This window comes from Eptesicus fuscus, chromosome 8 (assembly GCF_027574615.1).
Source record: "Eptesicus fuscus isolate TK198812 chromosome 8, DD_ASM_mEF_20220401, whole genome shotgun sequence".
NCBI lineage: Eukaryota > Metazoa > Chordata > Mammalia > Chiroptera > Vespertilionidae > Eptesicus > Eptesicus fuscus.
Genome location: NC_072480.1, coordinates 25,403,348 through 25,431,245, shown reverse-complemented (window position 1 = coordinate 25,431,245; position 27,898 = coordinate 25,403,348). Strand labels below are relative to the sequence as shown.

Here is a 27,898-nt window from a genome sequence, read left to right as displayed (position 1 = left end):
GTGTGGGGAACTGCAGGGTGGTGGGGTGCAGATAGCAGCATCAGCGTCCAGTGTCCGTTCCTTCTGTGCCTGGCCCAGCGATCATCGCTCCTCTCCCAACTTTGCTGGGGCCTTTGGGCCACTATCGGCCTGGCCCCAGTCAGCCCTGGTTGCCAGCCAGGCCTAGGGACCCCACCTGTGCACAAATTTCATGCACCAGGCCTCTAGTTATATATAAACACACACACACACACATTAGAGTGAATACATAAATAACATAAATAGTCATTTTATACTTTGGATAACAATCCACTATTTCTTTGTGTATCTGTTCAAATTCTCTGAGCTTTGACCTCATGTGTTTCACTTGGTTCATGTGCTCCTTTAACATGCTTTCATCAATATGTGTGTGTGTGTGTGTGTGTGTTTTCTTTTTTGAGCACTTCCTTTTTTTTCAGACGCTATAAGATGATCCATCCTCATCACATATATTTCTTGTCCTAGTTCTAGAAAAAGCTGTTTTTGAGAGGAACACTGATTTCTTTCATTAGGAAATGAATTAGGAATAAAAATGTAGATGTTAACAGTGTTCGCAGCTACTGTAGTGTCATTTTTTAGCCCTGTTAACTAACAGAACACAGAAATATATGTGTGTATACGTATGCGCATGTCTATAATTATTTATTTATATAACTGTTACTGGCAAGATGGTGAGACCTCATTCTTGTCTTCTTGATGGAAAGATTTTAATCAAGAGACTACTAGTAAGTGTACAAGAGCAAGCAAAATTTTATTGACTGCAGCAAAAACACACTTAGGACAGTGAAGCAAGGATGGGCGTTGAAGAAGTAACAGGAGAGCCTAGGCTGGGAAGTCAGAAAAGGGGGCCTTGGAGACAGGTTCAGGGGATTACCATGGGACCAGTTGCCACTGCCCATTACTTCCTTGGTTGCAAGTGTCCTAGGGTCCCTTGAAGTTAGGAGACAAGGGCCTGTGGCATGGGTGTGCTTCCTGAAGGAAGAGTACCCTGGAACCTTCCTTTTCAGGGGTTTTAAAGGCTGGGCATTTAGGGGGAGTTCCAGGATGAGTCAAAGAATATTCATCAACTTTATGCTGATGTACCAAAATTAGATTTATTCTCTTAATTTGTCTGTCCTAGAGTGTGGTTGGCAAATGGCACTAATTAAATTTCTGTTACCTGTTTCCCAAGTAGGGTGATTAAAGCCATTTACCCTCTGGTTGCGGAAAGTGCAAAACATTTACACTTTTTAAAAAAAATTTTTTTTTGGTAAATTTATCTTTATAGGCTTAGTCAGTTGACCAAAGGGTCACAGGTTTCAATTTCTATCAAAAACACATACATCAGTGGCAGGCTTGATCCTAGCCCTGGCCAGGTGCATGTGGGAGGCAACCAATTGATGTATCTCCATCACATTGTTATTTCTCTCTCCATCTTTCCCGTCACTTCAACTCTCTCTAAAAATTAATGGAAAAAATATCCTTGGGTCAGGATTAACAAAACAAAAGTAAATAGAAATAAAATGTACCTTATTTGTTGAAAGTTTTACAGATGTCCCCTTTTTCCCACCCATTGAATACCTCCACCCTACACCCACCCTGCCCCCAAACCTACCCCACTGTTGTCTGTGTCCAAGCATTATGCATTTATGCACATAAAGTCTTTGGTTACTCTCTTCCTTTCCCCTTTCCTCCCTTCCTACTGAGATTTGTCAGTCTCTTCCATGCTTCCATGTCTCTGAGTCTATTTTGCTAATTAGATTTCACATATAAGTGAGATTGTGTGATATTTATCTTTCGCTGACTGGCTTATTTCACTTAGCATATATTCTCCAGGTCCCTCCATGCTGTCTCAAAGGGTAAGAGATCCTTCTTTTTTACAGCTGCATAGCATTCCATTTTGTAAATCGACTACAGCTTTTTATCCACTCATCTACTGATGGTCACTTGGGCTGTTTCCAAATCTTAGCTATTATAAATATCAGTGGAACTACATCAAAATAGAAAGCTTCTGTACAGCAAAAGAAACTGTCAACAAAATGAAAAAAGATCCCATTGTTTGGGAGGACATATTTGCCAATGACACATCTAATAAGGGGCTAATTTTCAAAATATATAAAGAGATCAGGCAACTTATCATAAGGAAAACAATCCAATTATAAATGGTCAAAGGACTTAAATAGATACTTCTCCTAAGAAGACATACAGATGGTGAAGAAACATATGAAAAAATGTTCAAAATCACTAGTCATAAGGAAGATACAAATTAAAATGGCAATGAACTGCCCACCAGTGTGGTTCAATGGTTGAGCATGGATCTATGAACCAGGAGGTCATGGTTCAATTCCTGATAAATCTCTCATCATAGGTGTTTCTCTCTCTCTCTCTCTCTTTCTCTCTCTCTCTCTCTCCTTCTCTGAAATAAATGAAAAATATATTTTAAAAATTAATAAGTAGGGGTGCATATATTTTCATAGCAGCACAATTCACCATAGCTAAGATTTGGAAACAGTCTAAGTGCCCATCAGCAGATGAGTGGATTAAAAAACTGTGGTACATCTACACAATGGAATACTATGCTGCAGTAAAAAAGGAGGAATTCTTATAATTTGCAACAGCATGGATGGAACTGGAGAGCATTATGCTAATCCGTGGTCGGCAAACTGCAGCTCGCAAGCCACATGCGGCTCTTTGGCCCCTTGAGTGTGGCTCTTCCACAAAATACCACGGCCTGGGCGAGTCTATTTTGAAGAAGTGGCATAGAAGAAGTTGAAGTTTAAAAAAATTGACTCTCAAAAGAAATTTCAATCGTTGTACTGTTGATATTTGGCTCTGTTGACTAATGAGTTTGCTGACCACTGTTAAGTGAAATAACCCAGTCAGAGAAAGATAAATATCACATGATCTCACTCATTTGTGGAATATAATGAACAACATAAACTGATGAACAAAAACAGATCCAGAGACAGAGAAGCATCGATCTGACTGTCAAGCCTCAGAGTGAAGGTAGGGGAAGGTGGGGGTAAGGGGAGAGAGATCAACCAAAGGACTCGTATGCATGCATCTAAGCCTAACTAATGGACAAGACAACAGGGGTGTGAGGGCATGAGTGGGGGGTAGGGGCAATGGGGAGATAAGGACGCATATGTAATACCTAAATCAATAAAGAAAAAAAAGAAACATTTAAAAAAAAGAGAAAAATAAATAAATAAATAAATAAATAAATAAATAAATAAAATGACCATGAGCTATCACCTCACACCTGTCAGAATGGCTATCATCAACAAATCAACAAACAGCAAGTGCTGGCCAGGATGTGGAGAAAAAAGGAACCCTCCTTCACTGCTGATGGGAATGCAGACTGGTGCAGCCACTGTGGAGAACAGTATGGAGTTTCCTCAAAAAATTAAAAATTGAATTTCCATTTGACCCAGTGATCCCACTTCTCAGAATATATCCTAAGAACCCCAAAACAACAACCATAAAGAACATATGCAAAGCATTTACTCTTAAGTGTCCTTGGTTTAGGGAAGATAGGATTTACTAGATGGCTGCAAACTGCTATTTAACTATCTTAGTTTCCCTATTCCGCTTGTCCTGAAAATTCTCCAGCTTCTTACTAGCTTATAACAGTTGCTCAAGTAAAAAGTTAAAATGTTTAATTTAAATTTCATGAATATATTATATAAAGTTTCTGGTAACAGACTGCTAAACTCTTATTGCCATAAATCCTTTGTCTTATAAATTAAAATTCTGTTTTTATCTCACTTATAGTTATTTTCAAAATTTGATTTAAAATCATCTATTTTTATCCTCCTCATCTAGAATTTTCAAAACTCTGATAGTGCTTTATCTTTGTTTAGTTAATAGTTTAATGATTCTCCCAGTCAATTTGAAATATTCCTTCACAATACAATATTTGACAAAAGGCACTAATAAGGAACATTGGAAAACCAACTTAAAAATCCATTAAACTTAAAATTCATCAATATTCTTCCAATCAGGGATTTCAGCATAAGTTATTAAATTGAGTATTCATTTTTTTATCATTGATTTCTCCTTTTTATTATGAAACTTAATAATACAGTTTTAATAAATAAAGAATTTCTATTTCTGTTAGTAATCTCTAATACCCTGGAGCAGCCCACAGAAGAAAGAATTAAAGAAAAATAAGATGTAAAAATATTGAGAGCTCAGGGTATATCAAGTACTTTCCCAAGAATTTTGCATACATTGACATGGTCACTTGCCATAACAAATTCATAAACATACAATTTAAATATGAGAAAATTGTGAAACATAGAATAATGATTCTCCAATATAATTTTACCAAACTATATTGTTTAGCTAGATCTAGTTTGGGAAAATCCCATCCTTCTTTGAAAATAGTTATGTCTATTTAATTATGTTCTAACAAACTTTAATTATTAGTGATGTGCTAAACTTGTTTAAAAGGAAACTGTTTACCATCCCATTGCTCTTTCTAACTCTTTCAGCAAGTTAAGAAGCAGACTATGTCAAGTCCAGTTTTGGCCATGAGAATGGGGCAATATCAAAGTGTGTAAAAGAACAAATATATCTTGGTACCGTGAAATACCTTATTGAGCAAATGTGCCATCCATATGGACTGCTCAATAGTCTCAATTCTACAATTTTATGTAATTACAAAATAAACATTATTCTTAGTTAAGTCCCCACAATGTTTTTTAGTGTGTTTTTTTTTAATGTTTGTTACCATATGTTAGCTAGTACCCTAATATATTGCTCTAGTTTACCTCGTTAGAGAGAGATGCAAATGAAAACTCAAAACACAGAAGTTTGATAGAAAAACTGGAGTTCTTAATCAGTACAGTATATTTTCTAAAGGGGTGGTGACCACTGATAATTCTCATGTTTTATCACACTCTGGCTCTTTCCTACTCCACTCTGCATGCATATACGGACTTCTAAACAGATCTTAAAACAGAACTTAGCTTCTAAGCAAAATTTTGTATCAAAATTATAGGAGTTTGAGGGGAAAAACATATTTCTTGTAAATTTAGAAATTCCTAAAATATTTCATTGGTGGGTAGAAGTCAATTTCACTTTAATCAGCTTTTCTGATTATACAACATTTTTGATTATTCAGGAAACAGAAGAGATTTGTGGTTTTCTCAGACTGATAAAACTATACATCCAAATCAATTTACATCCTACAGATATGGAAACTTAGCAGGTGCAAAAAATGATTCTCTTTAAATTGGCCTCATTGCTAAAAATTGACAATATGAAAAATTATTTTTGAACATATGATAGAAACAATTCTTTTGGAAAGTATCAGAACTTTACAAATATATAACAAATGAGTTTGTGAAGTATGCCAAACTCTAAATGAAACCTAAGATTATGACCTTTATACTTTTAAGTTGAAGTTCATCTTTTTATTTCATATGCTCCTGAAAATTGATGAATAAAAATATATATTATGATTCAAAATAATGGAATCTTCAAAATTTGCAACAATATAAAGCTTTTTTCTTTCTTATTGCCTCTAAGTGATGTTTACATGTAGTTACTATATTTGTGTTTTATTTTATTTAGACCAGTGATTTTCAGCGAGTGTGCCATGGCACACTGGTGTGCCATAAGAATTTTTAAAACAAGCAAAGTCAAACTAAAGAATATTGTCAATATACTTCCCCATAATCATATTGTCTCAATTTTTGCATATATCTTTGCATGTTATTTCCACTGACAAGTACAATTGGACTTCATGATTACAATAAAACAATTGTAATTTTGCTTTTGAGTTGGCACCCATGTTATGCATATTCTGAATCCAATGCAGTCTGGATATCTGAATGAAATTTGGATTTTGTTAACAAAAAAGAAGGGCGATATTTGTTAATGGTTAGCCAAAATTATTTTTAACCACTGCATATCTAGGAAGCTGCAAGACTTAGAAAAGAAAAGAAAATAGAAATGCTATATTATGTAATAAAATTCATTATAGAAAAACAGATGTTCAAAGTAATGTCAGGAAAAAAATAGATTACTTATTTTGATATAGTTAGTGATGAGTATTGATGTTAAGTGACATTTAGTAAATGAAAACTTCTATTTTCTTCAACCTACTATTAAGATTTTTGTTATTGTTATATAGGGTAAGGTAAAAGTAGATTTACGGTTGTTTTTATGAAAAATAATATAATCATTAATAAATAATAATACAAGAATAAATTCTGTTTTGTGTACTCCCAATAGTAAACTTACTTTTTCCCTACCCTGTATGTAAGGAAAAGTAATACAAAATATACATATATTTAGAAAGGAGTGACTGTTCAAATTCATACAACACATACCCATACGTGCACACCACACACACTCATTTAATAAATCAGTTGCCATTATGTCTCAAAAATCTTACTAAGAAATTAATATAAATTTGCTTGAATATGAACACTGTCACATGGACTGAAACTGACTAATAGACCATAAACAAAAACTAATGGTAAATGGCAATGAATGTAGGGGAAGCAGGTATAAGTGCTTTCACTTTTGAAAATTAGCATCTTTAGGAATACCATAAGGATGTAAATGTTTTTATCAATGTGAATTACAATAAGTTTTCCAAAGAAATTATAAATGTAACTAAATTAATTCAAAGAGTTCATACATTTTTTTTATTGCTTACTCATTTTTTTGGATGATTGAACTAATAAAAGATAGCAAACATTTTTTTTCTCCAGAAAATGCCTGAAGCTGTGAAGATCCCTGCAAGATTTATGTTTTTATTATTTATGGTTTAAAAGACATTTCCCTTAAGAGGCTTTTCTGATGTGAGTCAATGTGTCAGAATCTTTGAAAGAAGAGATTATTTTAATATATCAATTGTCTCTTCTTAAGGTTGCCTCATATGTCTGTAAAGACTATATGTATGTCTGACCTTTAATATTCATTTAACTATACATGTCAAAATCACTTAGAAAACCCAAATAAATGTGAGGCTCTGTATTCATGGCAATTATAGACCAGTAAAGAAACAGTTTATTGAATAAATCCTTAACTGTTTTTATTTATTTAACAGTTTCTTACATAGTGCTTACTATATGCCTGACACTGTTTGAATATGGATAAAAATAATTATTATATTTATATTTAATAATGAATAGTATTTTTCATTTAAAAGAGTTAAGAACTTTCACATTTCCCCATGCTCTCCTTAAACTCAGCTAGACATCTTGAATTTCAATATCAGTCACAAACTGCTGGTGTAAACTTGTGAACCCGGGGTTAATAAAGACACCACGAAGCTAGCATACTGGCCTGAAAACCTCAGGATGTTTTACATCCAAAATAAAAACTTCTATTTTCTTCAACCCACTATTGTTTAAGATTTTTGTTGTTGCTATATAGGGTAAGGCAAAAGTAGGTTTGCGGTTGTTTTTATGGAAAATAATACAATCATTAATAAATGATAATACAAGAATAAACTCTGTTTTGTGTACTCCCAATAGTAAACTTACTTTTTCCCTACTCTGTATGTAAGGAAAAGTAATACAAAATATACATATATTTAGAAAGGAGTGACTTTTCAAATTCATACAACACATACCCATACGTGCACACCACACACACTTATGAGAGGAGTTAGAAACAAGGTTAGGCAGACAGAGCAAGGGGTAAAAGGAAAGAGGAAATGTGGACACAATTGGAGCCAACTAAAACCACAGGAATGCTGGTCTTGCAGAAAAACAGAATGTCACAGGACAAGAATACTTATCTTGCCTGTGCAGAAGGTTACAAGAGATAGGGGTGAAAGAAGAGAAGTGCAGACCTAACTGCAGGGCCAAGCAGGGTCGAGCAGGGCTGAGCTCCAAACCAAGGATGTTTATATTGCAGGTGCAGGGTATTGTAAGAGAAGGGCGAGAATGAGGGGAGAAAGAGGGGAGAGCAACAGATGGATTTGGAAATTGTTGTTTGACAAGGAGGGTAGAAGAAGCCAATCAGAGAATGACACAAATAGACAATGAATGGATCCATAGCAAATAAAAATCTCTAGACAAATAAGCTTCGGTGGCAACCTATTCTTGGACCCCCTCCCGTGCAGAGAGTTTGTATCCTCTTATAATAAATTTCCATGCTTTTGCTTAACTCTTCTGGTCTGCGATTTTATTCTTCAACTTTGTGAGACACAAACCCAGGAAGAACTTCGGCTCACCATTTGGGTATCACATATACCCAACTGACACAAAGTCAAATGAATTACAAATTCAAATATTAAAAAATAAAAAGCATTGAAATATGGCTTTTATTTTATTACTTATTTTTAATTCCAGTGCTTACCTAATAGATATCATAAAATAACATCTTCCTTCCTAAAAACTCATAAAATTGTTTAATTTATAATTTAGTTCATTGTTTTCATAATTTGTACATTGTTGGTATCAGTGTGTAAGGTTTAACAATTCCCAATTTTGAGTCAACTTGAGTTTTTACTCCTCCTGGATACAATATGTTACTCATCTCTTTCTAAACCACTCAATTTTTCCTCTCAACACACATCCCTGTCTGATCTCTAAATATATGCATAATCATGGTATGAAACAACCACAGTACGAGTAATGTAAAGAATTGTCAGTGATGAGTCATCACATCACGGGTGCATACATGGTACCAGTTCCTACCTTGGTACCACTTTCACTCACTGCCACGAGATTTCATGTATGCTCCTAAGTATCTTTTTCTGAAAAACAAACAACAAAAATAACTTTAAAAATAGTAATAGTATAGGGCAAAGCTACAAGTATTTTAAGGAAACTTTAAGTTTTGTTTGTTTTGGTAACTTTCTGTTTGATAGAATAATCAATATTATTTCAAAGAATATTTCAAAGAATTTTTATATATACTTTACATAAATTTCTTTTATTTTTTTACATTTGCCCTATTTGCTTTACTTTCTAGATGTATATATAGTTCTTAAACTACTTGAGAGTAATTTGAAGATATTGTGCCCATTTATTCTTAGCGACTTTCTTATGGATTTGCTCAAAACAAGCCTATTATTATTATTTCATCTAATGCATAATGCATATTGTAATACAACCAATTGTCTGAATAATTGTCTTAGAAGCTATATTTTTCTCTCCCAGAATCTAATCTAAGAATAAACATTGTATTAATGTCTTCTTATTCTGTGAATATCTGTAATATTTCTCAACTTTTCTCTGAAATTTTTTAGCCTAATTTTTTTTAAGAGTACAAACTATTATTTCATAAAATGTCTTCCAACTTGGGTTTGTTTGATATTTCCTCATGATTAGATTGATAGTATATGTTTTTGTCAGAGAGAGCACATATGTAATCATCTTTCTCAGTGCATCATCACAAAGTACATAATGAAGATTTGTCTCAATGTTGGTTATCACGTGGCTAAAGAAGCGCCTACCAGTTATCTACTATAAAATTATACTTGTTTCCTTATAATTGACTAGAGGCCCGGTGGATGATATTCGTGCACTTGGGGGTAGGGTGTCCCTCAGCCTGGCTTGCACCCTCTCATAGTCCAGGAGACCTCAGGGGATGTCTGACTGGCAGCTTAGGCCTGCAGGGAGCGGGCCTAAGCTGTCAGTCAGTCATCCTTAGCACTGCTGTGGAGGCAGGAGAGGCTCCCACCACCCCCACTTTGCTTGCTGACCATGAGCCTGGCTTCTGGCTGAGCAGTACTCCACCTGTGGGAGTGCACTGACCACCAGGGGACAGCTCCTGCCAAAACCAGCTCTCTGACATCCCTCAAGGGGTCCCAGATTGCAAGAGGGTACAGGCCAGGCTGAGGGACCACACTAGTGCATGATTGGGGCTGGAGAGGGATGCGGGAGATTGGCCAGCCAGGGAGGGATCATAGGAGGGTTCCAGGGGATGTCTGGCCCATCTTCCTTAGTCCTGATTGGCCGGACCCCAGCAGCAAGCTAATCTACCAGTTGGAGCATCTGTGTCCTGGTGGTCAGTGCACATCATAGCAAGCAGTTGAGCTGCCTTAGCATATCATTAGCATATTACACTTTGATTGGTTGAACAGACGGCCAGACACTTAGCACATTAGGCTTTTATTATATACGATAATTTTTGTAGTATGCTTAAGTATAAGCTTTCTTTTATCAAACTTTCATGTAGTAGTTTTAAAGTTCATTAATGATTTTCTAATTCTATATTTTTAATTTAATATTTGTCATTCTCCTCTCAGGAAAACCTTTCTTTTCTTTTCTTTTTCATTTACATATTGATTCATTTATCTGTATCATTATAGATTCGTGGATTATATTTATTTCTAGGGGTTGTAACCTATTATTCATTTTGATACTTAAGTTTTTCCTGATATATTGGTAACCAGTGAGGAACTCCTTAAGCTGTCACTAGTGTCTTTTTTTGACATTTCTATTAGGTTTACAGACTTTGTATTCTTTCTGGTGTTAAAACATGTTCCAGGTTTATATGCTATTTTTATCTTCTTCAGGCCTACAATCATTCTTTTATTCAAGTATCTCTGTGATGTCATTCCTTCTAGTCCTTTGCAGTGAAAATATTATATTACATTATATTGCATACAAGATGATTGCATTTATATATCTAATTCCATTTCAATACTATAGTTTTTAATCTAGTCCTCCTCAATTTCATATTTGGAACTCCTTTCTCCAATAGAGAATAATCTAGCTCCCATTCTCCATAATAGATTTATTTATTAGCTTGAGTTTAGAATACAAAGAAAATAGTTTCAGAATTTAGTAATTCATTAGAGCTCATTATTTACTTGCCATTATTTGTTTTAAGTAACATTTTGTTGGGTGAAATGAACAAATATCAAGGTATAGTTTAATAATTATTGAAAATTGTATAGGTCTATAAATGTATACAACATTTTAACACCCTCTAAAGTTCCATCGTATCCAATTCCCATTAGAGGAGCAACTACTATTCTGATTTGTTTTCAATATACATTAACTTTGCCTATTCCAACTCTTTATGTAATAATCATTCACTAGGTAGTCTTGTGTTTAGCTTCTTTCCCTCAAGAGCAATTTCCATGAGATTCATCCTTGTGGCTGTAGGAAACTTCAGTTATTTTTATGTCTAATTATTATTCTATTTTATACCACCATTTGTTTATTCATTTTCTTAAGGGCATCTGGCTTGTTTTCAGCTTTTGACTATTATGAATATGGTCATTATGAACATTTTTATACAATCTTTTTATGGACTTTTCTCCTTTACCCTTATCATCAATAAATCTCTAAAAATAAAATTTTGATTTTTATCTACAGGGTAAGTGCATATTTTACTTTGTAAGAAACCTTTTACAAAATTGTGCTGTTTTACATGCCCACCTTCTATATATAGGAGAGTTCCAATTTCTCTATATCCTTATTATCATATGGTGTCATTTTAAGTTTGTCTATTGAAGTTTGTAGTGGTAACCCACTTTAAATGTAATTATAATTCCTCTATGGTTAATAATGCTGAGTACTTTTTTATGTAAAACAATTTGCAAAACATATTCCAGTTTTTTTTTCTTTCTTAGCAATTTGTTTTCTTTTATTGCTGAGTTGTAAATGTTTCTTGTAGATTCTTGGATACAAATCTTTTGTCCAATTTATGCTTTAAGAATATATTCTCTCAATCCATGAATTAGCTATTCATTTTTTTATTGGTGCCTCTTTGGTAAAAGTTGCTCATTTCAAGGAAATCTAAATTATCCAGTTTTCCCTTTGTCATCATTGCTTACTATGTTCTATCTAGATCTTTTTGTCTACTCTCAGGGAGTAAAAATATGTTCTTTTATGATTTTTACTAGATGACATTTTAGGATTTAAATCTGCCTACTCACATCTACCTAATTTTTTTCACGTGGTATGAAGTAGACACCATGTTCATCTTTGCCCTCCAAAATGCATATTCAGCTGTTCAAACACCATTTTTTGAAAAGACCTTAAGATTTAATATAATTTAGTTCTATAATTATGCTTCAAACTTGTCTGTTTTAACTGTTACTTTTTCTAAATATATGTTGGGACTGATAATCTGACTATACCTTTGCTCAATCATTATGGTTCTTTACCAGAATTTATTCCATTCTTCCCTCATTGGAGTCTCAAGCACTGTAGGTGATATGGAGTCCATTCACTCTTCCATGCTGTGCCATGACTGGCCTAAATCAAGCAGGTTAATACATATTGCCACATTTTTTTTTATTTTATTTTAAAAAAATATATTTTATTGATTTTTTACAGAGAGGAAGAGAGAGGGATAGAGAGTTAGAAACATCTATGAGAGAGATGCCTCCTGCACACCCCCTACTGGGGATGTGCCAGCAACCAAGGTACTTGCCCCTGACCGGAATCGAACCTGGGACCCTTGAGTCCGCAGGCCGATGCTCTATCCACTGAGCCAAACCGGTTTCAGCCATACTGCCACAGTTTTATTCTGATATACATAGCCTAGGGCAGTGGTTGGCAAACTCATTAGTCAACAGAGTGGCAAACCACGGCTCGCGACTCGCATGTGGCTCGTGAGCCGCAGTTTGCCGACCACTGGTCTAGGGTAATGTGTTCAGCAATGAATACACGACAAATTATCTAAACTGCATTAAATCCAAAATATATGTTGGATGAAAGAGGAAAGTTAGTTTTCTCTCTCCTATTGGACCACAAAACATGTAGTCACAGAAGACATTTTAGGGTTATGCCAACATTCGAGAACAGATAGAATAGGCAGAAAGAAAAATATTAACTTCTGAAATGAGATAATTGACTTTAAAAATAAAAGTATAACTATTTTAATAATTCTCATTTTCATTATAATTTAATATTGCTGGCTACTTTTTCTAGGTTAAAGAGATGTTTTAGAAATAATGATTTATTTGGTTTGATAAAATATTGGCAGACTATCACATTAGTTTCTTTGGACATAAAATTAATGAACAGAAATTTTATTGAAGTAAAAATTACATTTCAAATGAATTTTGCACTAAGTAAATATGTACAAAGTTTCACAATTGTGATAAATATGATCATGGCAATGAAACGATTCAAGATATATATTGAGAAATTAATTTTGAAGGTAATACTGTTTGCTGAATGTAAGAATAATATTGATAAAAACATAAATATATATAATGGATAATAAAATATTAGATCTAAAAAATGTGTTCTAATGAATATTCCTCATGGAAAACTGTGTCTTATTTTCTGACTTTTTTTTTCAATCTAAATTAACATTTTTTTACATAAAAAAGAACCAGGTATCACTGGTGTAAGTTCCAGATCAAAAAAGCCCAATATTCTGGAGCTATGCTGGCAAAAGGCAAGAGAAGATGGACATTCCAGCTTAAGAAGAAAGAAAGGATTTGCCCCTTTTAGATTTTGTTCCATTCAGGCTCCCAAGAGATTGGGCAATGGCAACCCACATTAATGAGGGTGAATATCTTCACTCCGTCTAATGAAATAAATACTAAACCTTTCCACAGACCTATCCAGAAATAATGTTTTACCAGCTATTTGGGCATACTTCAGTCCAGTGAAGTTTACACATAAAATTAACCATCACAGTGTTATTTAACAATTCATCCAATGAGATCAATATCACCCTGATACCAAAACCAAATAAAGACATTATAAGAAAATAAAACTGAAAAATAAGTATATTTTAGTAAATAAGATACCAAAATTCTTAACAAAATCTTAGCAAGTTGTGCTGAACAGTAGAAATAAAAAAAAAAAGGAAATGAAAATACATCTTGACTAAGTGAGGTTTATTTCATATACACCATAAATACAAGGTTGTTACTACTTTTGCAAATCAGCCATTTAACTTACAACTAATAGACTTAAAATCATCTGAATTCATCTGAAAAAGGATTTGTCAAAAATTAATATATATACCAGAAATAATCCTTAGGACATCCTATCTAATAAAAGAGTATTATGCAAATTGACTGTCACTCCAACACCCAAGATGGCCAGCCCCATGTGGTCAAAGATGGTAGCCCCCATGTGGACACAAGATGCCCAGCGGGGAAAGCAGTTGGGAAGGACCAGGCCTGCAGGGAAGGACAGTTGAGGGGGACCCAGGCCTGCAAGGAAAAACAGTTGCAGGAGACCAGGGCTACAGGGAAGGACAGTTAGGGGGCACCCAGGCCTGCAGGGGAGGGCAGTTGGGGTGACCAGGCCAGAAAGGAAGGGCAGTTAAGGGTGACCAGGCTGGCAAAGGAGAGCAGTTAGGGGTGACCAGGCTGGAAAGGGAAGGGCAGTTAGGAGTGACTAGGCCTGCAGGAGGGCAGTTGGAGGGGACCAGGCTGGCAAGAGAGGGCAGTTAGGGGTGACCAGCCTGCAGGGGAGGGCAGTTAGGGGTGACCAGGATGGCAAGGGAGGGCAGTTAGGGATGAGCGGGCCAGCAGCATAGGGCAGTTGTGGGGGACCAGACTGGCAATGGAGGGCAGTTGGGGGATACCAGGCCAGCAAGAGAGGGCCATTGGGCATGACCAAGCCAGCAAGGGAAGACGGTTAGGGGCAATTGGGCCAGCAGGGGAGCAGTTAGGCTTCGATCAGGCTTTCAGGGGAGTTGTTAGGGGCAATCAAGCAGGCAGGCAGGCGAGCGGTTGGGACCCAGCAGTCCTGGCTTGTGAGAGGGATGTCCAACTGCCCATTTAGGCCTTATCCCAGTGGACATCCCTCAAGGGGTCCCAGATTGGAGATTGGAGAGGGTGCAGGCTGGGCTGAGGGACACTGCTCCCTCCACTCCCCCCCCATGTATGAATTTCGTGCACTGGGCCTCTAGTTAGAAATAAAAGGAAATTTATTTAACCTCAGATGTCTTGTCACGCCCTCACAACTTAATAAAGGGCAACATAAAAAACTTGAAGTCATCATTATATTTAATGGTGAAAGACTCTGAAACAGAAACTAGAAGGAAACACAAGTCAGAAGATAATGAAAAATAACAATGAGAAAATGTCAAGAGGTATAGTTTGAATCAATAAATGTATCAGTATATGTATACTAATTGTAAGCTTAATAAATTAATAAAGCTTAATACATTGTTATTGTTTTGCCATATGTAAACATCATGTTTTTTAAAGTGATATATATATCTATTGTATATTATGGCCAAAATTGTCAGTCTTGCCCAATGTGATTTTCCCTTTTTACTTAGTAATAGAATTTTAACTTTTGCTGGAAGTCAAACTAAAGACCCCAGCCTCCTTTTGGACAATAAATGACCTGTAGTAAATTCTGGCTAATAAGTATGTTAAGTTTTTGATATCCATATTAATTAATGTCCTGAATTTGCATTCAAGTAATGAAGTAGAGCAGACTTCTATTATTATTTTATATAATAAAAGGGTAATATGCAAATTGACCCTAATAGTGAAACAACTGGTTGCTATGATGCGCACTGACCACCAGGGGGCAGACGCCCAATGCAGGAGCAGCCACTCAGTCAGAAGCTGGCTCATGGTTGGCCAGCACAGTGAAGGTGGTGTGAGCCTCTCCCACCTCCATGGCAGTACTAAGGATGTCCGGCTAATGGCTAAGGATGTTAGGCATGCAGGGAGCAGTTCTAAGCTGTTAGTCGGACATCCCCCCAAGGGCTCCTGGGATGCCAGAGGGATGTCTGACTGTCAGCTTAGGCCCAATTTCCTGGGGAGTGAGCCTAAGCCAGCAGTGGGACATCCCCCAAGGGGTCCTGAACTGCAAGAGGGTACAGGCTGGGCTGAGGGACCCCCCTGCCCCAAGTGCATGAATTTTCATGCACTGGGCCTCTAGTTTACTTATAAGCAAATGATATGTCTGATTTCCGTAACTAGTTCTGAAGTAGAGCAGACTATTATTATTACTAGAGGCCTGATGCATGAATTTCATGCAAGGGTAGGCCCTCCCAGCCCTCCCAGCTGCTGCCTCGGACCTCACACCCCCTCTCCCCCTGCCTGCTGCCTCGGCCCTCACTGCCCCGGCTTCGTCTGGCAGGTGGTTCTGCTGTTCTGTCTAATTAGCATATTAGCTCTTTATTATATAGGATTATAATTATTATTTGATTACAACTAAATAATATCTGTGTGATTCCTATACCCAGTTCTCACCTTAGAATGTTCATTATAAGAACCAAATGCCCACAGTGTATGTTAGAGGTCTGCACTGTAGGATAAGAGCATATTGAAAAATAAATTTGGTGCTCCCAAACACTGCTGAGAGAATCACCTTGGAAATTTAATGGGAAGAATACTTACTTTAATACTTTAGTATATAAATAAATATTTCCAGATGAAAGATAAAGCTATAAGTTTAATTTTACAGAGTTGGAATACCTACAAGATCATTGGTCTCAAACCCTTTTAAATAGAAATGCATCCGTAGTTAAGTAATCTCTCTGGAGTCCTTACTATCTATTTAGCTGTAAATTAACATCTAAGTCTTGTCCTTTTGGTTCAGATTCCACATTTCAGCAAGAAGTTTGCCACCTTTAGAGTCTCATAGAGAAACCTCGATACCTACTGGCATGAATATGACTTTATGTTATATAAATTATAACATATTATATTCTAGGCAGCTACACTTGTATCATCTTTTTAATAATGGTTCTTTTGTTATACAGGATCTCTTTGACATGTTGCTCTTAATATTGCCTACCTAATATAACATTCAGAGCTAGATAATCTTTACTTAATATTTTATATTTCTTTCCTATCTCTAATTTAGACCACTTTGCTCAGTCATTTGGTACAATATTTTCTAAAAAATATATTTTTCTTGAAATTTATTTATATATAAATGTGTATATATACACAACATAGTACATCCTATCTAACAAAGAGGGAATATGCAAATTGACTGTCATACCCTCAAAGATGGTGGTGCCCTCAGCCACAAGATGGCGGCACCCAGTCCCCTTAGCCCTGCTGGGACAGCAGGCATGCAACATGGCCTACCCCCAGAGTCCCCCAATCCCCTTAGTTCCCCAGCCACCCCGGGCCTGCTCAAGGCACAGGCAAGCCTCGTATGTCAGCAGCCCAGCTGCCCAGGGCCACCCAAGGCTCAGGCAACCAAGTCTGGCCCGAGATGCAGGCAAGCCTCAGATGGTGGCTGCCCAGCTGCCCAGGGCTGCCCAAGGCTCAGGTAACCAGGCTGAGGCTTGCGCTGCTGACAATGGCAGCAGCAGAGGTGTGATGGGGGCGTCACCTTCCCCTGATCACCAGGTCACCTCCTGCCCCTGAGGGCTCCCAGACTGTGAGAGGGAGCAGGCCGGGTTGAGGGAACCCCCCTCCCGTGCATGAATTTTCATTCACCGGGCCTCTAGTATGTATATAATAGGTTGAGCATTTTACTCCTTTTAAAATAACAGATGATAGTATACGTTATGTCCTCAACTTCCTCATAATAATGATAAAACCTCATTAGTAATAACTGGCTTAGGGTTATTAATGACATTATGTATAATCAAATATGAAATAACTTAATAAACTTTTAATATATGTGTCATTGCCTATCAAATAAGATATTTGATCATATTGAGTTTTAAACACTTTTCAAAAGTTTCAGTAACTGCCCTAGTCAGTTTGGCTCAGTAGAAAGAGCGTCAGCCTGAGGACTGAAGGGTCCTGGGTTTGATTCCAGTCTAAGGCACATGCCCTGGTTGCAGGCTCAATCCCCTATGTGGGGCATGGAGGAGGCAACCAATCAATGATTCCCTCTCATCATTGTTTCTATCTCTCTTTTCCTCTTCCTTCCTCTCTAAAATCAATAAAAATATAATTTTAAGAAAGTGTCATAACTGATATTTTCTTTTCTTGTTTTGCCCAAGGTAAGTCCCTCAGATCTCGTTTTCATTTTGTATGACTCTTGCAAAATTGTATGCACATAAACTGTTAAGACATGCATCTTTAACATAGTGAAGAGCGAATGTTTCACATTAACAAAAAAGCTAGATATAGGAAAGGGCAAAGTTTATAGATTTCCTATTTCTATTGCAAGAGTGAAAAATTGAGGCATTGTGATTATATGGAGTGGGTTCATTTGGTGTCATTTGAAGAGAAACTAATAACAAATATAAGAATAGCTGTAGTTCAAGAGAAAGATACAGAAAGAAAGTGCTTACAGGCTTTATGCACTTGAGAGAAGTAATCATTTCTTTTCATTGCTTGACATTTCTGAAGAAAATCTAATACACACAATTTTATGCTAGTATATGAGTATCTATTTTAATGATAAAGTAATTTTTAAAGCAATCAGAACATCAACACTTAAAAAAATAATGTATTTTAACAAAAATTTATTTTCCAAGATGAAAGGAAATTTTAACTTATTCTTTATATGTTTGTTTTAAAGCTTGTCCTATAATTGTAAGCATATTTTGAGACCTAGCTAAATGTGAGGAAATAATATTGCTGAGGCAGTAGTAACTGTTGTTAGCCCTTAAATTGTGTTTGTATTTTCAGAATATTTCTGTCAGGAACAAAGGTGAAAACTGAGACACAAAATTGAAGTGTTAAGTCGAAGACAACCGAACATTTAAATGTAAGTTCTAATCAAACTAAATACTAAATACTAAATACTAAGACTTATATATAAACTACTAGAAGCCCGTTGCATGAGGTTTCGTGCAGAAGAACTTCCTTCACCTGGCTGCTGGCACCAGTTTAAAAGGAATGCAATTCTACTGTTTTTGGCTGAAGGGTTTTATATCTGTTTGTTAGGTCTAGTTTATTTATAATATTGTTTAAGCATTTAATTTCCTTATTGATTTTCTGTCTGGATGTTCTGTCCATTACTTAAAATGATGTATTGAAGTTTCCAACTATTATTGTACCTATCTATTTCTCACTTAAATTCTTTCAATGTGTGCCTCAGATATTTTGAGGCTCTGTTGTTTTGTGCATACCAAGCTGTGTCAGACCTTGGTTCTTTCCAGTAGGTTTAAGCCTTTGACTTCTCCTCTTTATCTAACTCATATTTAAAACTCACAAAAGAAAATAAACATGTTTTGTTTTTTAAAAAAGCTTTTTGGATCTTTATCTCTTTATGAAGAAGTTTTTCCTCATTGCTGCTATATATATATATTGAATGTATTTTCATCAGATCCCTTTCTCATTGTTAGTATGAATTTTGATTGTTTTCTTCATTGATCTTGAGCAGAAATTTTCATCCAGTGTGCCCTAGCATGATTTTTTAAAACATGCAATACTTGACTATTTAGTCAAGGGCACTGACCTCTTTTCCCTTAGATTGTCAATACAATTTAAAAAATAACAACAGCCAACACAATAGCTGTTCAGCATGAATAAAAATAGTTATACCTATTTTTGTCAGCTTAAATATGTATATATATTTTGGTGTGCTGCAGAATCTTAGTAATTAGTTTATGTGTGCCATGAGATGAAAAAGGTTGAAAAATCAATGAAATAGAGGAAAAGGTCTTTCTGATACTTGATTTAGTAGTCCTTAAAGCTAATGTAGGTGAGCAATAAATTTGTTTGATCAAATGAATGCAAGTAATAAAATACACCTTAACATTTATTTCACTTCTAATAGAAAGTTATTTTCTATTAAGTAGTCGATTTACTATACTGTTCAAAAGAGCTTATTTTTCATGTTTACATGAAAAAATTGCAATTTTTCTATGATGGTATTCTATAATTCTTCACCATAAGAGTAGTTCTGTGTCTTACCAAGGATTGTGTTCTACAATGACAAAATTATTTTTAATTTTCTTAAGGTGAGAATTGATTTCAGAATCATTATAATCATCATAGCTAGCTGGTTTGCAAAACCAGGAGGGGTTAATGATAAGATTAAGCCCAAAAGGTGTAAAACCTGTAGAAAGCAAAATAAATTTATGTTTTTTTTTTTTTGTTTGTTTGTTTGTTTTTTACAGTATACCTAAAATTTTATTTTATTTTATTTTATTTTTTAATGAATCTTTATTGTTCAGATTACAATTGTTTCTCCTTTTTCCCCACATATCTCCCCACCACCCAGTTCCTACCCCCCCTCTTCCCTTACCTCCCCCCCCCACCCCACCCCCCCGCTGTCCTTATCCATAGGTGTATGATTTTTGTCCAGTCTCTTCCCATACTCCCCACACATACACCCCTTTCCCCCTGAGAATTATCAATCCACTCCCATTCTATGCCTGATTCTATTAAGTTCACCAGTTTATTCTGTTCCTCAGATTTTTAATTCACTTGACTTTTAGATTCACTTGTTGATAGATATGTATTTGTTGTTCATAATTTTTATCTTTCTTCTTCTTTTTCCTCTTTTTAAAGAATACCTTTCAGCATTTCATATAATGCTGGTTTGGTGGTGATGAACTCCTTTAGCTTTTTCTTATCTGTGAAGCTCTTTATCTGCCCTTCAATTCTGAATGATAACTTTGCTGGGTAGAGTAGTCTTGGTTGTAGGTTCCTGCTATTCATCACTTTGAATATTTCTTGCCACTCCCGTCTGGCCTGCATGGTTTTTGTTGAGAAATTAGCTGATAATCGTATGGGAGCTCCCTTGTAGGTAACGAACTGTTTTTCTCTTGCTGCTTGTAAGATTCTCTCTTTGTCTTTTGCCCTTGGCATTTTAATTATGATGTGTCTTGGTGTGGTCCTCTTTGGATTCCTTTTGTTTGGGGTTCTGTGCGCTTCCTGGACTTGTAAGTCTATTTCTTTCATCAGGTGGGGGAAGTTTTCGTTCATTATTTCTTCAAATAGGTTTTCAGCATCTTGCTCTCTCTCTTCTTCTGGTACCCCCATAATTCTGATGTTGGTTCGCTTGAAGTTGTCCCAGAGGCTTCTTACACTATCTTCAACTTTCTGAATTCTCTTCTCTTCATGCTTCTCTGGAGGAGTGTCCTTGGCCTCTTTGTATTCCAAATCTTTGAGTTGATTCTTGCAATCCTCTAGTCTGCTTTTGGGTCTCTGTATAATATTTTTTATCTCAGTCAGTGTATGTTTAATTTCTAGTTGGTCCTCATGGAGTTTATCGGCCTTTTCCATGAAATTCTTGAAAAACCTTATAACCGTGGTTTTGAACTCTATGTCCAGTCGCTTGTTCTCCTCCATTTCTTTGGTTTGTGATCTGTTTCCTTGCCTTCTCATATTCTCTGCTTCCCTAAGTTGGTAGGGTAGTTTTGTGTACTAGGTGTCCTATTGGTTCAACGGGTCAGCCTCCCAGTTACTTGAGGTGGACACTCTTGATGTACCCTTGTGTACTGTGTGTCCCCCAGCAGGAGCTACAGCAAGGGCTAGTTTTCTCCTCCTTTGCTTGGGCGGTTTTGGAGCAGTCTGACTGGAGCTGCAGTTGGTTAAGCTGCTCCAGAACAGGCCATTTATATGCAAAAGCCACTGTGTGGAGCCGGGGAGGGTTTGTAGAATGTGCGGGGCGGGGCCTCAGGGCGGGGCCTCAGGGCTGGGTGGGGTCTCAGGGCGTCACTAGGCTGGGGCGTGGCCAACGGCGATGGCTGCCTTCAGCCGTCTCTGCCTTTCCACGTTTCCAAGTCCCTGCGCCCCGTGCTCCAGCGCAGTAAACAATGATTGCTGGGTGCACCACTGCAAAAAAGTCACTCTCACTTTCCGACCCGATGGCCGAGAGTCCAGCTTCTCCCCGTAGGTGCCTGGGACCCCCGAGTGTCCCCAGAAACTGGATTTCAGAGTGATCGGGAGCTTGTCTCCCTGCGGGTTGAAGAAAAGCCGCGCACCCAGCCGCCCGCCGCCGGCCCGATTCGCGTGCCTCCGTACCTCAGCTTTTCAGCGATTGTGCTTCTTTCTCTTCTTAGTTGTAAATCTTCCACTCAGCCAGCTTTCCTGTGGTTCTGGGTGGTAGACGTTTTTGTCTTTTAGTTGTATTTTTGAAATTGTTGTGTGAGGCAGCAGATTAGTTGTTTAACTATGCCACCATCTTGGTTCCTCCCCAAATTTATGTTTTTTCAGAGGTCATAATGAACTAGGAATGATCAACAGGTTTGAATTATTGTACCTCTTCATTCTTGGTTAGTGAGTTCTTGGTGCTACGATACTCCAACATCAATGGGGAATACATTCAGAAAACTTTAGCATATTAAAACATTAGAAATAAGTTGTACATTTAGGTTTAAACTGGAATCCATTGTGTAATATGTGTGTGTGTGTGTGTGTGTGTGTGTGTGTGTGTGTTTGAACAGTGCATTAAAACAACACAATATTTTATTTACATTAATTCTCAACTTGCACAGCAATTTGGAATGTGTTAAGTACTTTTTATATGTATATATATATATATATATATATATATATATATATTTATTTATTTTATTTATTTATTTTTATTTATTTATTTTTTTGGAATGCCCAGGAACTATTAGAAACAGTATAACTCACTTTCTGGAGCAGAAGACTCATCCTCAGAGGTAACAAATGAGATGTGCACATACGAATGGACTCACACCATGTGGAAAGTCAAATCTAAACTTGCTCACCCAACTCTTGCTTCTTTTCTCTTTCCATATACTACTCCAGCAGAATGTTATTCTGTTAACGTAAGCTTCTAACCAAAATTTTTCATGATGTATTGTGAGGTAAGCTAGCTGACTGCATCAGATGGTTTGTCACATTGATTCTATTTCAATGGGTCAAATCCTTTCATATTTGAAAATATTTAAAAAAAACACACACTTAAATATATTATTCCATTTAAAGTTATCTGAATATGTGCATTGAAAAGAAAGTCAGACACTTTAAATACTATTTCTTAAACTCCTTTCCAAAGAAAGCAATTTTAAAGAAGGCATTTTAACAAAAATAATGTTTATTCATATTCTCAAAGAACATAATTAGAACATCAGCACATTTTAAGAAAGCTATCAGAGTCTTCATATTTCAAAAACATTAAATGAAAATGACAAATTTAATAAGAAAATCTCTATGATTTTCAAAGTAAACTTACAATTAAATTTTAGAGGATTGGAAATGATGAAGTGATTTAGAATACCTTGTGAATCCCAAAATGCTTTTTTAAAAGATATTTAAGGAGAAAGGGATTACTTGAGATTAGTTATTTGGATAAGAAAATTAGTGGAAATATGAACTCATTTTACATATGAGCATTTACTATTAAATATTGTTTTTCTTCTATTTAAATTGTATTCCTTGGCTAGCTCAGGAATTTTCAGTTACAAATGAAAATAGAAGTTGTATAAAAGGATAAAATCTATATTCAGCTCTTTAATCAACTAAAGCAAATGAATATTTAGTATAAATACACCTTATGGAACCAGTTCTCTATTTAAATGAATCTGGGGGAAATGCAAGTTTCAAATCATTACATACTGCATACTATAATATCAAAAGTAGGGTATCAAAAGGAACCATTAAAAAATGTATGAAATAAATTACCAAAGGTCCTGGAAATTATAATACAATATCCCTGAGATCACTTGTTAATGTTTAATTTTAGATATTCTGTGTTTTTTCTGTCCCTGTATTAAAGCATTTTAACTTTATTGTGACAGTTTTTAAGTGTAAATATTGATATTAAATGCCATGATTTTATTTTATGGTTTTTAAATTCCATTTTCTGATGCAAGAACCAACTTACCATAATATAAAAAAAACCCAGGGTTCATAACAACCGAACGGATGACTGGTCCATCTCCCCCCGCCCCAGGCCCGCAGGCTCCCATTGATCAGGGGATGGCTAACGGGGGAACCGGGGTCCCTCAGGTGCCAATGAGTCTGTGGCAGCAGGGACTGGGGAGCGGGCAGAAGGCAGACGGCTTGATCCTTCCCCTGGCCCGCAGGCTCCCATTGATCAGGGAATGGCTAACAGGGAACCAGAGTGAGTGGTGCAGCAGGACTGGCCAGCAGCTGGGAGGCAGGCCTCTTGGTCCCTCCTCCTGAACCTAGACTCCAATCAATCCTGGCAGAACTGGGGACTGGCTTCTTTACTAGGCCTATAGGTTCAATCTCCAGAGGACAGGCCAGGCACCAACGGACCAGCGCCTCTGGGAGGATCCCGACAGCGCTGCCGGCCTCCTGGAACTCAGCCTCGGGCATGGCGTCTGCTTCCCTCACTAGACGCTCCACCAGGAGGAAAGGACACCGCCAGCAGCGCCAGGGGCGTCCGGCGGTGACTGACTGCTCTCCCCGGGCTTCCTCCAGGTCATCGAGCCGGCCCCCGCCCGCCCCGCTCCAGATGAAGTGTGATCACTGCACACGGAAGGAATGTAGTGAAAAGACAAAAACTGATGACCAAGAGAATGCCGCAGTCAACGTCCAGAGTCCGGCTCAGGAGAACGGAGAGAAGGGAGAATTCCGTAAGCTGGCCGATGCCAAGATATTCCTGAGTGACTGCCTGGCGTGTGACAGTTGTGTGACCGCAGAGGAAGGAGTCCAAGTTTCTCAGCAGAACACCAAGGACTTCTTCCGTGTTCTGAACCTTAATGAGACTAGAGGCCTGGTGCATGAAATTCATGCACTCACAGCCCTCTCACAGTCCGGGAGCCCTTGGGTGATGTCTGACTGATGGCTTAGGCCAGCTCCACTGCCGCTGTACTCACCAGCCGTGAGCCCGGCTTCTGGCGGAGAGGCGGTCCTCAGTCTCTGCCTTATTTTACTACTAAATTCAGCCTCAATGTCACTGATGCATCCAGAAGGCTCTGTGCTTCCTCAAAAGCTGTCTTTGACATGAAGATAGCTGCGGACTTCAGCATCCTGGAGAGTCAGAAGGAATTAGTGCGTCGGTACTGCCAGCACCGTGAGGAAGAGCCCCGGCTTCCCATGCTGACCTCCGCCTGCCCCGGCTGGGACCGGTATGCAGAGCGTGTGCTGGGTCACCCCATCACTCCCACCCTCTGCATGGCCAAGTCTCCCCTGCAGATCATGGGCTCTCTGGTGAAGGATTACTTTGCCAGACGGCAGAACCTGTCCCCAGACAAGGTTTTCCACGTCATTGTGACCCTGTGTGATGACAAGAAACTGGAGGCCCTTTGAGAAGATGTTCCTACAGCTTTGCATAGTTCCCAGGGTGCTGACTGCGTGTTCACCTCAGGTGAAATTGTCCAGATAATGGAGCAAAGTGACCTTGCCTCAAACACCACCGCCATGGACACTCTGTTTGGAGATGTGAAGCAAGAGGAGGTGAGGCTCCACGAGGGTGCCAGCTCCGACGGGTCCCTGGGGCACATCTTCAGGCACACGGCCAAGGAGCTGTTCAACGAGGATGTGGGGGTGCTCACCTACCACACCCTGAGGAACAAAGACTTCCAGGAGGTCACCCTTGAAAGGGACGGAGAGGTTCTGCTACGCTTTGAGGCTGCTTATGGCGGAACATCCAGAAGTGGTCCTGAAGCTGTAGAGGGCAAGTTCCCCTGCTGCTTTGTGGAGGTCCTGGCCTGCGCCGGGGATGCCTAAGTGGCAGGGGCCAGGCCCAGTCGGAGGACGGGCGTGCAGACAGGGCACTGCTGCGGCAGATGGAAGGCATCTACGCTGCCATCCCCGTGTGGCCCCCGGAGACCAGCGCCCATGTGCAGAAGCTGTACCAGGAGTGGCTGAGGCTCGGAGGCAACTCCCCCTGAGACCAGGCATCCCTGCACAGCACCTAGCAGGGCCCAGGGCACCCTGCCAGGACATCAAGTGGTAAGGGTCCAGCAGACGCCTGGCCTGCAGGCCGCCTGAAGAGGGGTGCCAGACACATGAAGGAAAGGCTTAGCATCTCTGCCATCGCTTTGGTTTTCAGAATTCCCTGCTCCCCATCTGTCAGCTCCCTTCCTCTGAGGGGCGCTGTCCTTGTCACATGGGTGCAACTAGGATATTGTACCTCAAGAGGATTGTCCCAATGTATGTATCCTTTTATCTGACGATGAAAAAATCCCAAAGAACAAGAATGAAGACAGAGTACTGTCCTTTAGGCTTAAAAAGCCCCCAGAAGTGAAGATCTGAGACTTGGTTCTGTCCACCCACCTCAGAGAGATTGGATGAGGAAATGGCCCGGTTTGGCCCTGACTTTACCCACTTATGTTACTCTTGAAGGTGTCTTTGCCACAATGTGAATAAACTGCCACCTTTTGAAATAGGGGCTCATAAGAAAGTCTGCATTCCCAACTTTTCTTGAAACAGATCTATGTTCTGCAGCTGTGGCCACCATCCTGAGACCAGGTTCTGTCTCTGGGAATCAGGGGGCACTGGAGTGGAGCTCCCACTTCCCCCGTGCCCTTTTACATTCAGGGATTGAGCTGAACTCACTTTGGGGGAGGCCTAGCAAGGGTGACAGGTGTCACAGATGGAAGGATGGAGAATGGAGAGGTGGACACTCTGCTCGGTTCCTCCCTGGGTGGGTTCAGGCAGATGCAGGTCGGCCAGCCCGCCCCACAATTGGATGAGATAGTGTCCTCTTTATCCACCTCTCACCCCGTGGGCCCGGCCACTCCCCTCAGCTCCAGGCAGCCCTCTGTGTTCCACGACAGTGCACTCTGCCCTCACATGCTGCTCGCCCTAAGTGAGAAGGAAGAGAGCAGTTGGCCCACAGACAACTACACAGAAAGATAGGGCTCATGGCTGGCGAGTGCAGTGGCAGTGGCGGGAGCTTCTCCTGCCTCCATGGCAGTGCTAAGGAGCAGTGAGCTGAGTGGTAAGGAGCAGTGAGCAGGCAGGCGGTAAGGAGCGAGGGGTCCCGGACTGCAAGAGGGATTTCCAAGTGTTGGCTTAGGTCCATTCCCTGTCCCTAAGCTAGCAGGCAGACATCCCCTGAGGGGTCCTGGACTGCAATAGGGTGCAGGCTGGGCTGAGGGACCCCCACACACACCAGTGCACAAATTTTGTGCACTGGGCCTCTAGTGAATATATAATGAAGGAATAGAATTTAAATAAGCATATGTTGCAAAATGTCTCTTATCTTGTCGGTTCTTTTTCCATGCCTTATGCCTTATATTACCTAAAATGTATTTTTGTGTTAATTTAATTTGTTTAAATACTATAAATACATTAAAAATTATTTTTAAGCATATTCACAATATTCAAGATTTGTATGATAAATATTGTTTAAATAATTATACATTTTCAAAAAAATAGCAAGGGCAAATAAAGGAGAGTAGCATTTACTAATCTACCACTATTAGCTAAAGCATTTGCCTAAAACTTTGTATATTTTTCATTTGATATTTTGTTCAATCATATGAAATAAATATTATAATTTCTATTTTATATAATCAAAAGTACAGTCTCTGAGATAAGAAACAACTTGCTTAAATATAAAAGGAAGTAGAAAAGTAAAAATATAAACAGATATTTGACTAATTTCCTTTGTTGTTCCTCACCAATTAACCAATAAAATGTAAACCTTTGCATCCATTTAAAACATCTACTTAGTTAGGTCCTCTGAGATGGTAAGTAATTAACCATTTGTTGATCAAAAGATATATTTTTAAATTAAAGTATTTAGTTTATGGAAATGTCATATATTTTACAACTTACATCATCCACTAATTTCAATTGATCTTTTCATGAATATGACCAAATTAGCAAAGTTTTAGTTCATTCTAATTTATTTATTTTTCCTTACATAAAATAATATGTTCTATAATGGTTTTATGCATTTGAATTCTTCGGAAATGTAATACTTAAGCTTATCAAAGCAGCTGGCCTTATTTTTCATTATAATATCATTTCCTAGATTGGAATTTTTGAAATTCTTGCCACATCAAATATCATATGCCATCTATCAGCATGATGTGTGAAATTATAGAGATGACATTAAAGTTGTACTATGTTGACAGTTTTTTTCTGTTTAAATGTGTAGCATTTATTTTCAGAGGGAATTTATTTCTATTTCTTTTAGCACTATATTTTAGAAAGCAATTTATCATGTTTGATCTACATTGTTCATTATTTAAGATTTTTGCTGATATTGCTTTG

The 27,898-nt window shown here is 38.0% G+C and overlaps 1 pseudogene; it reads left to right on the top strand.

The window, feature by feature from the left end:
* The first annotated feature begins 24,172 nt into the window (after positions 1-24,172).
* Positions 24,173-25,590, top strand: LOC103289638 (nuclear prelamin A recognition factor-like; annotated as a pseudogene).
* The last annotated feature ends 2,308 nt before the right edge of the window (positions 25,591-27,898 follow it).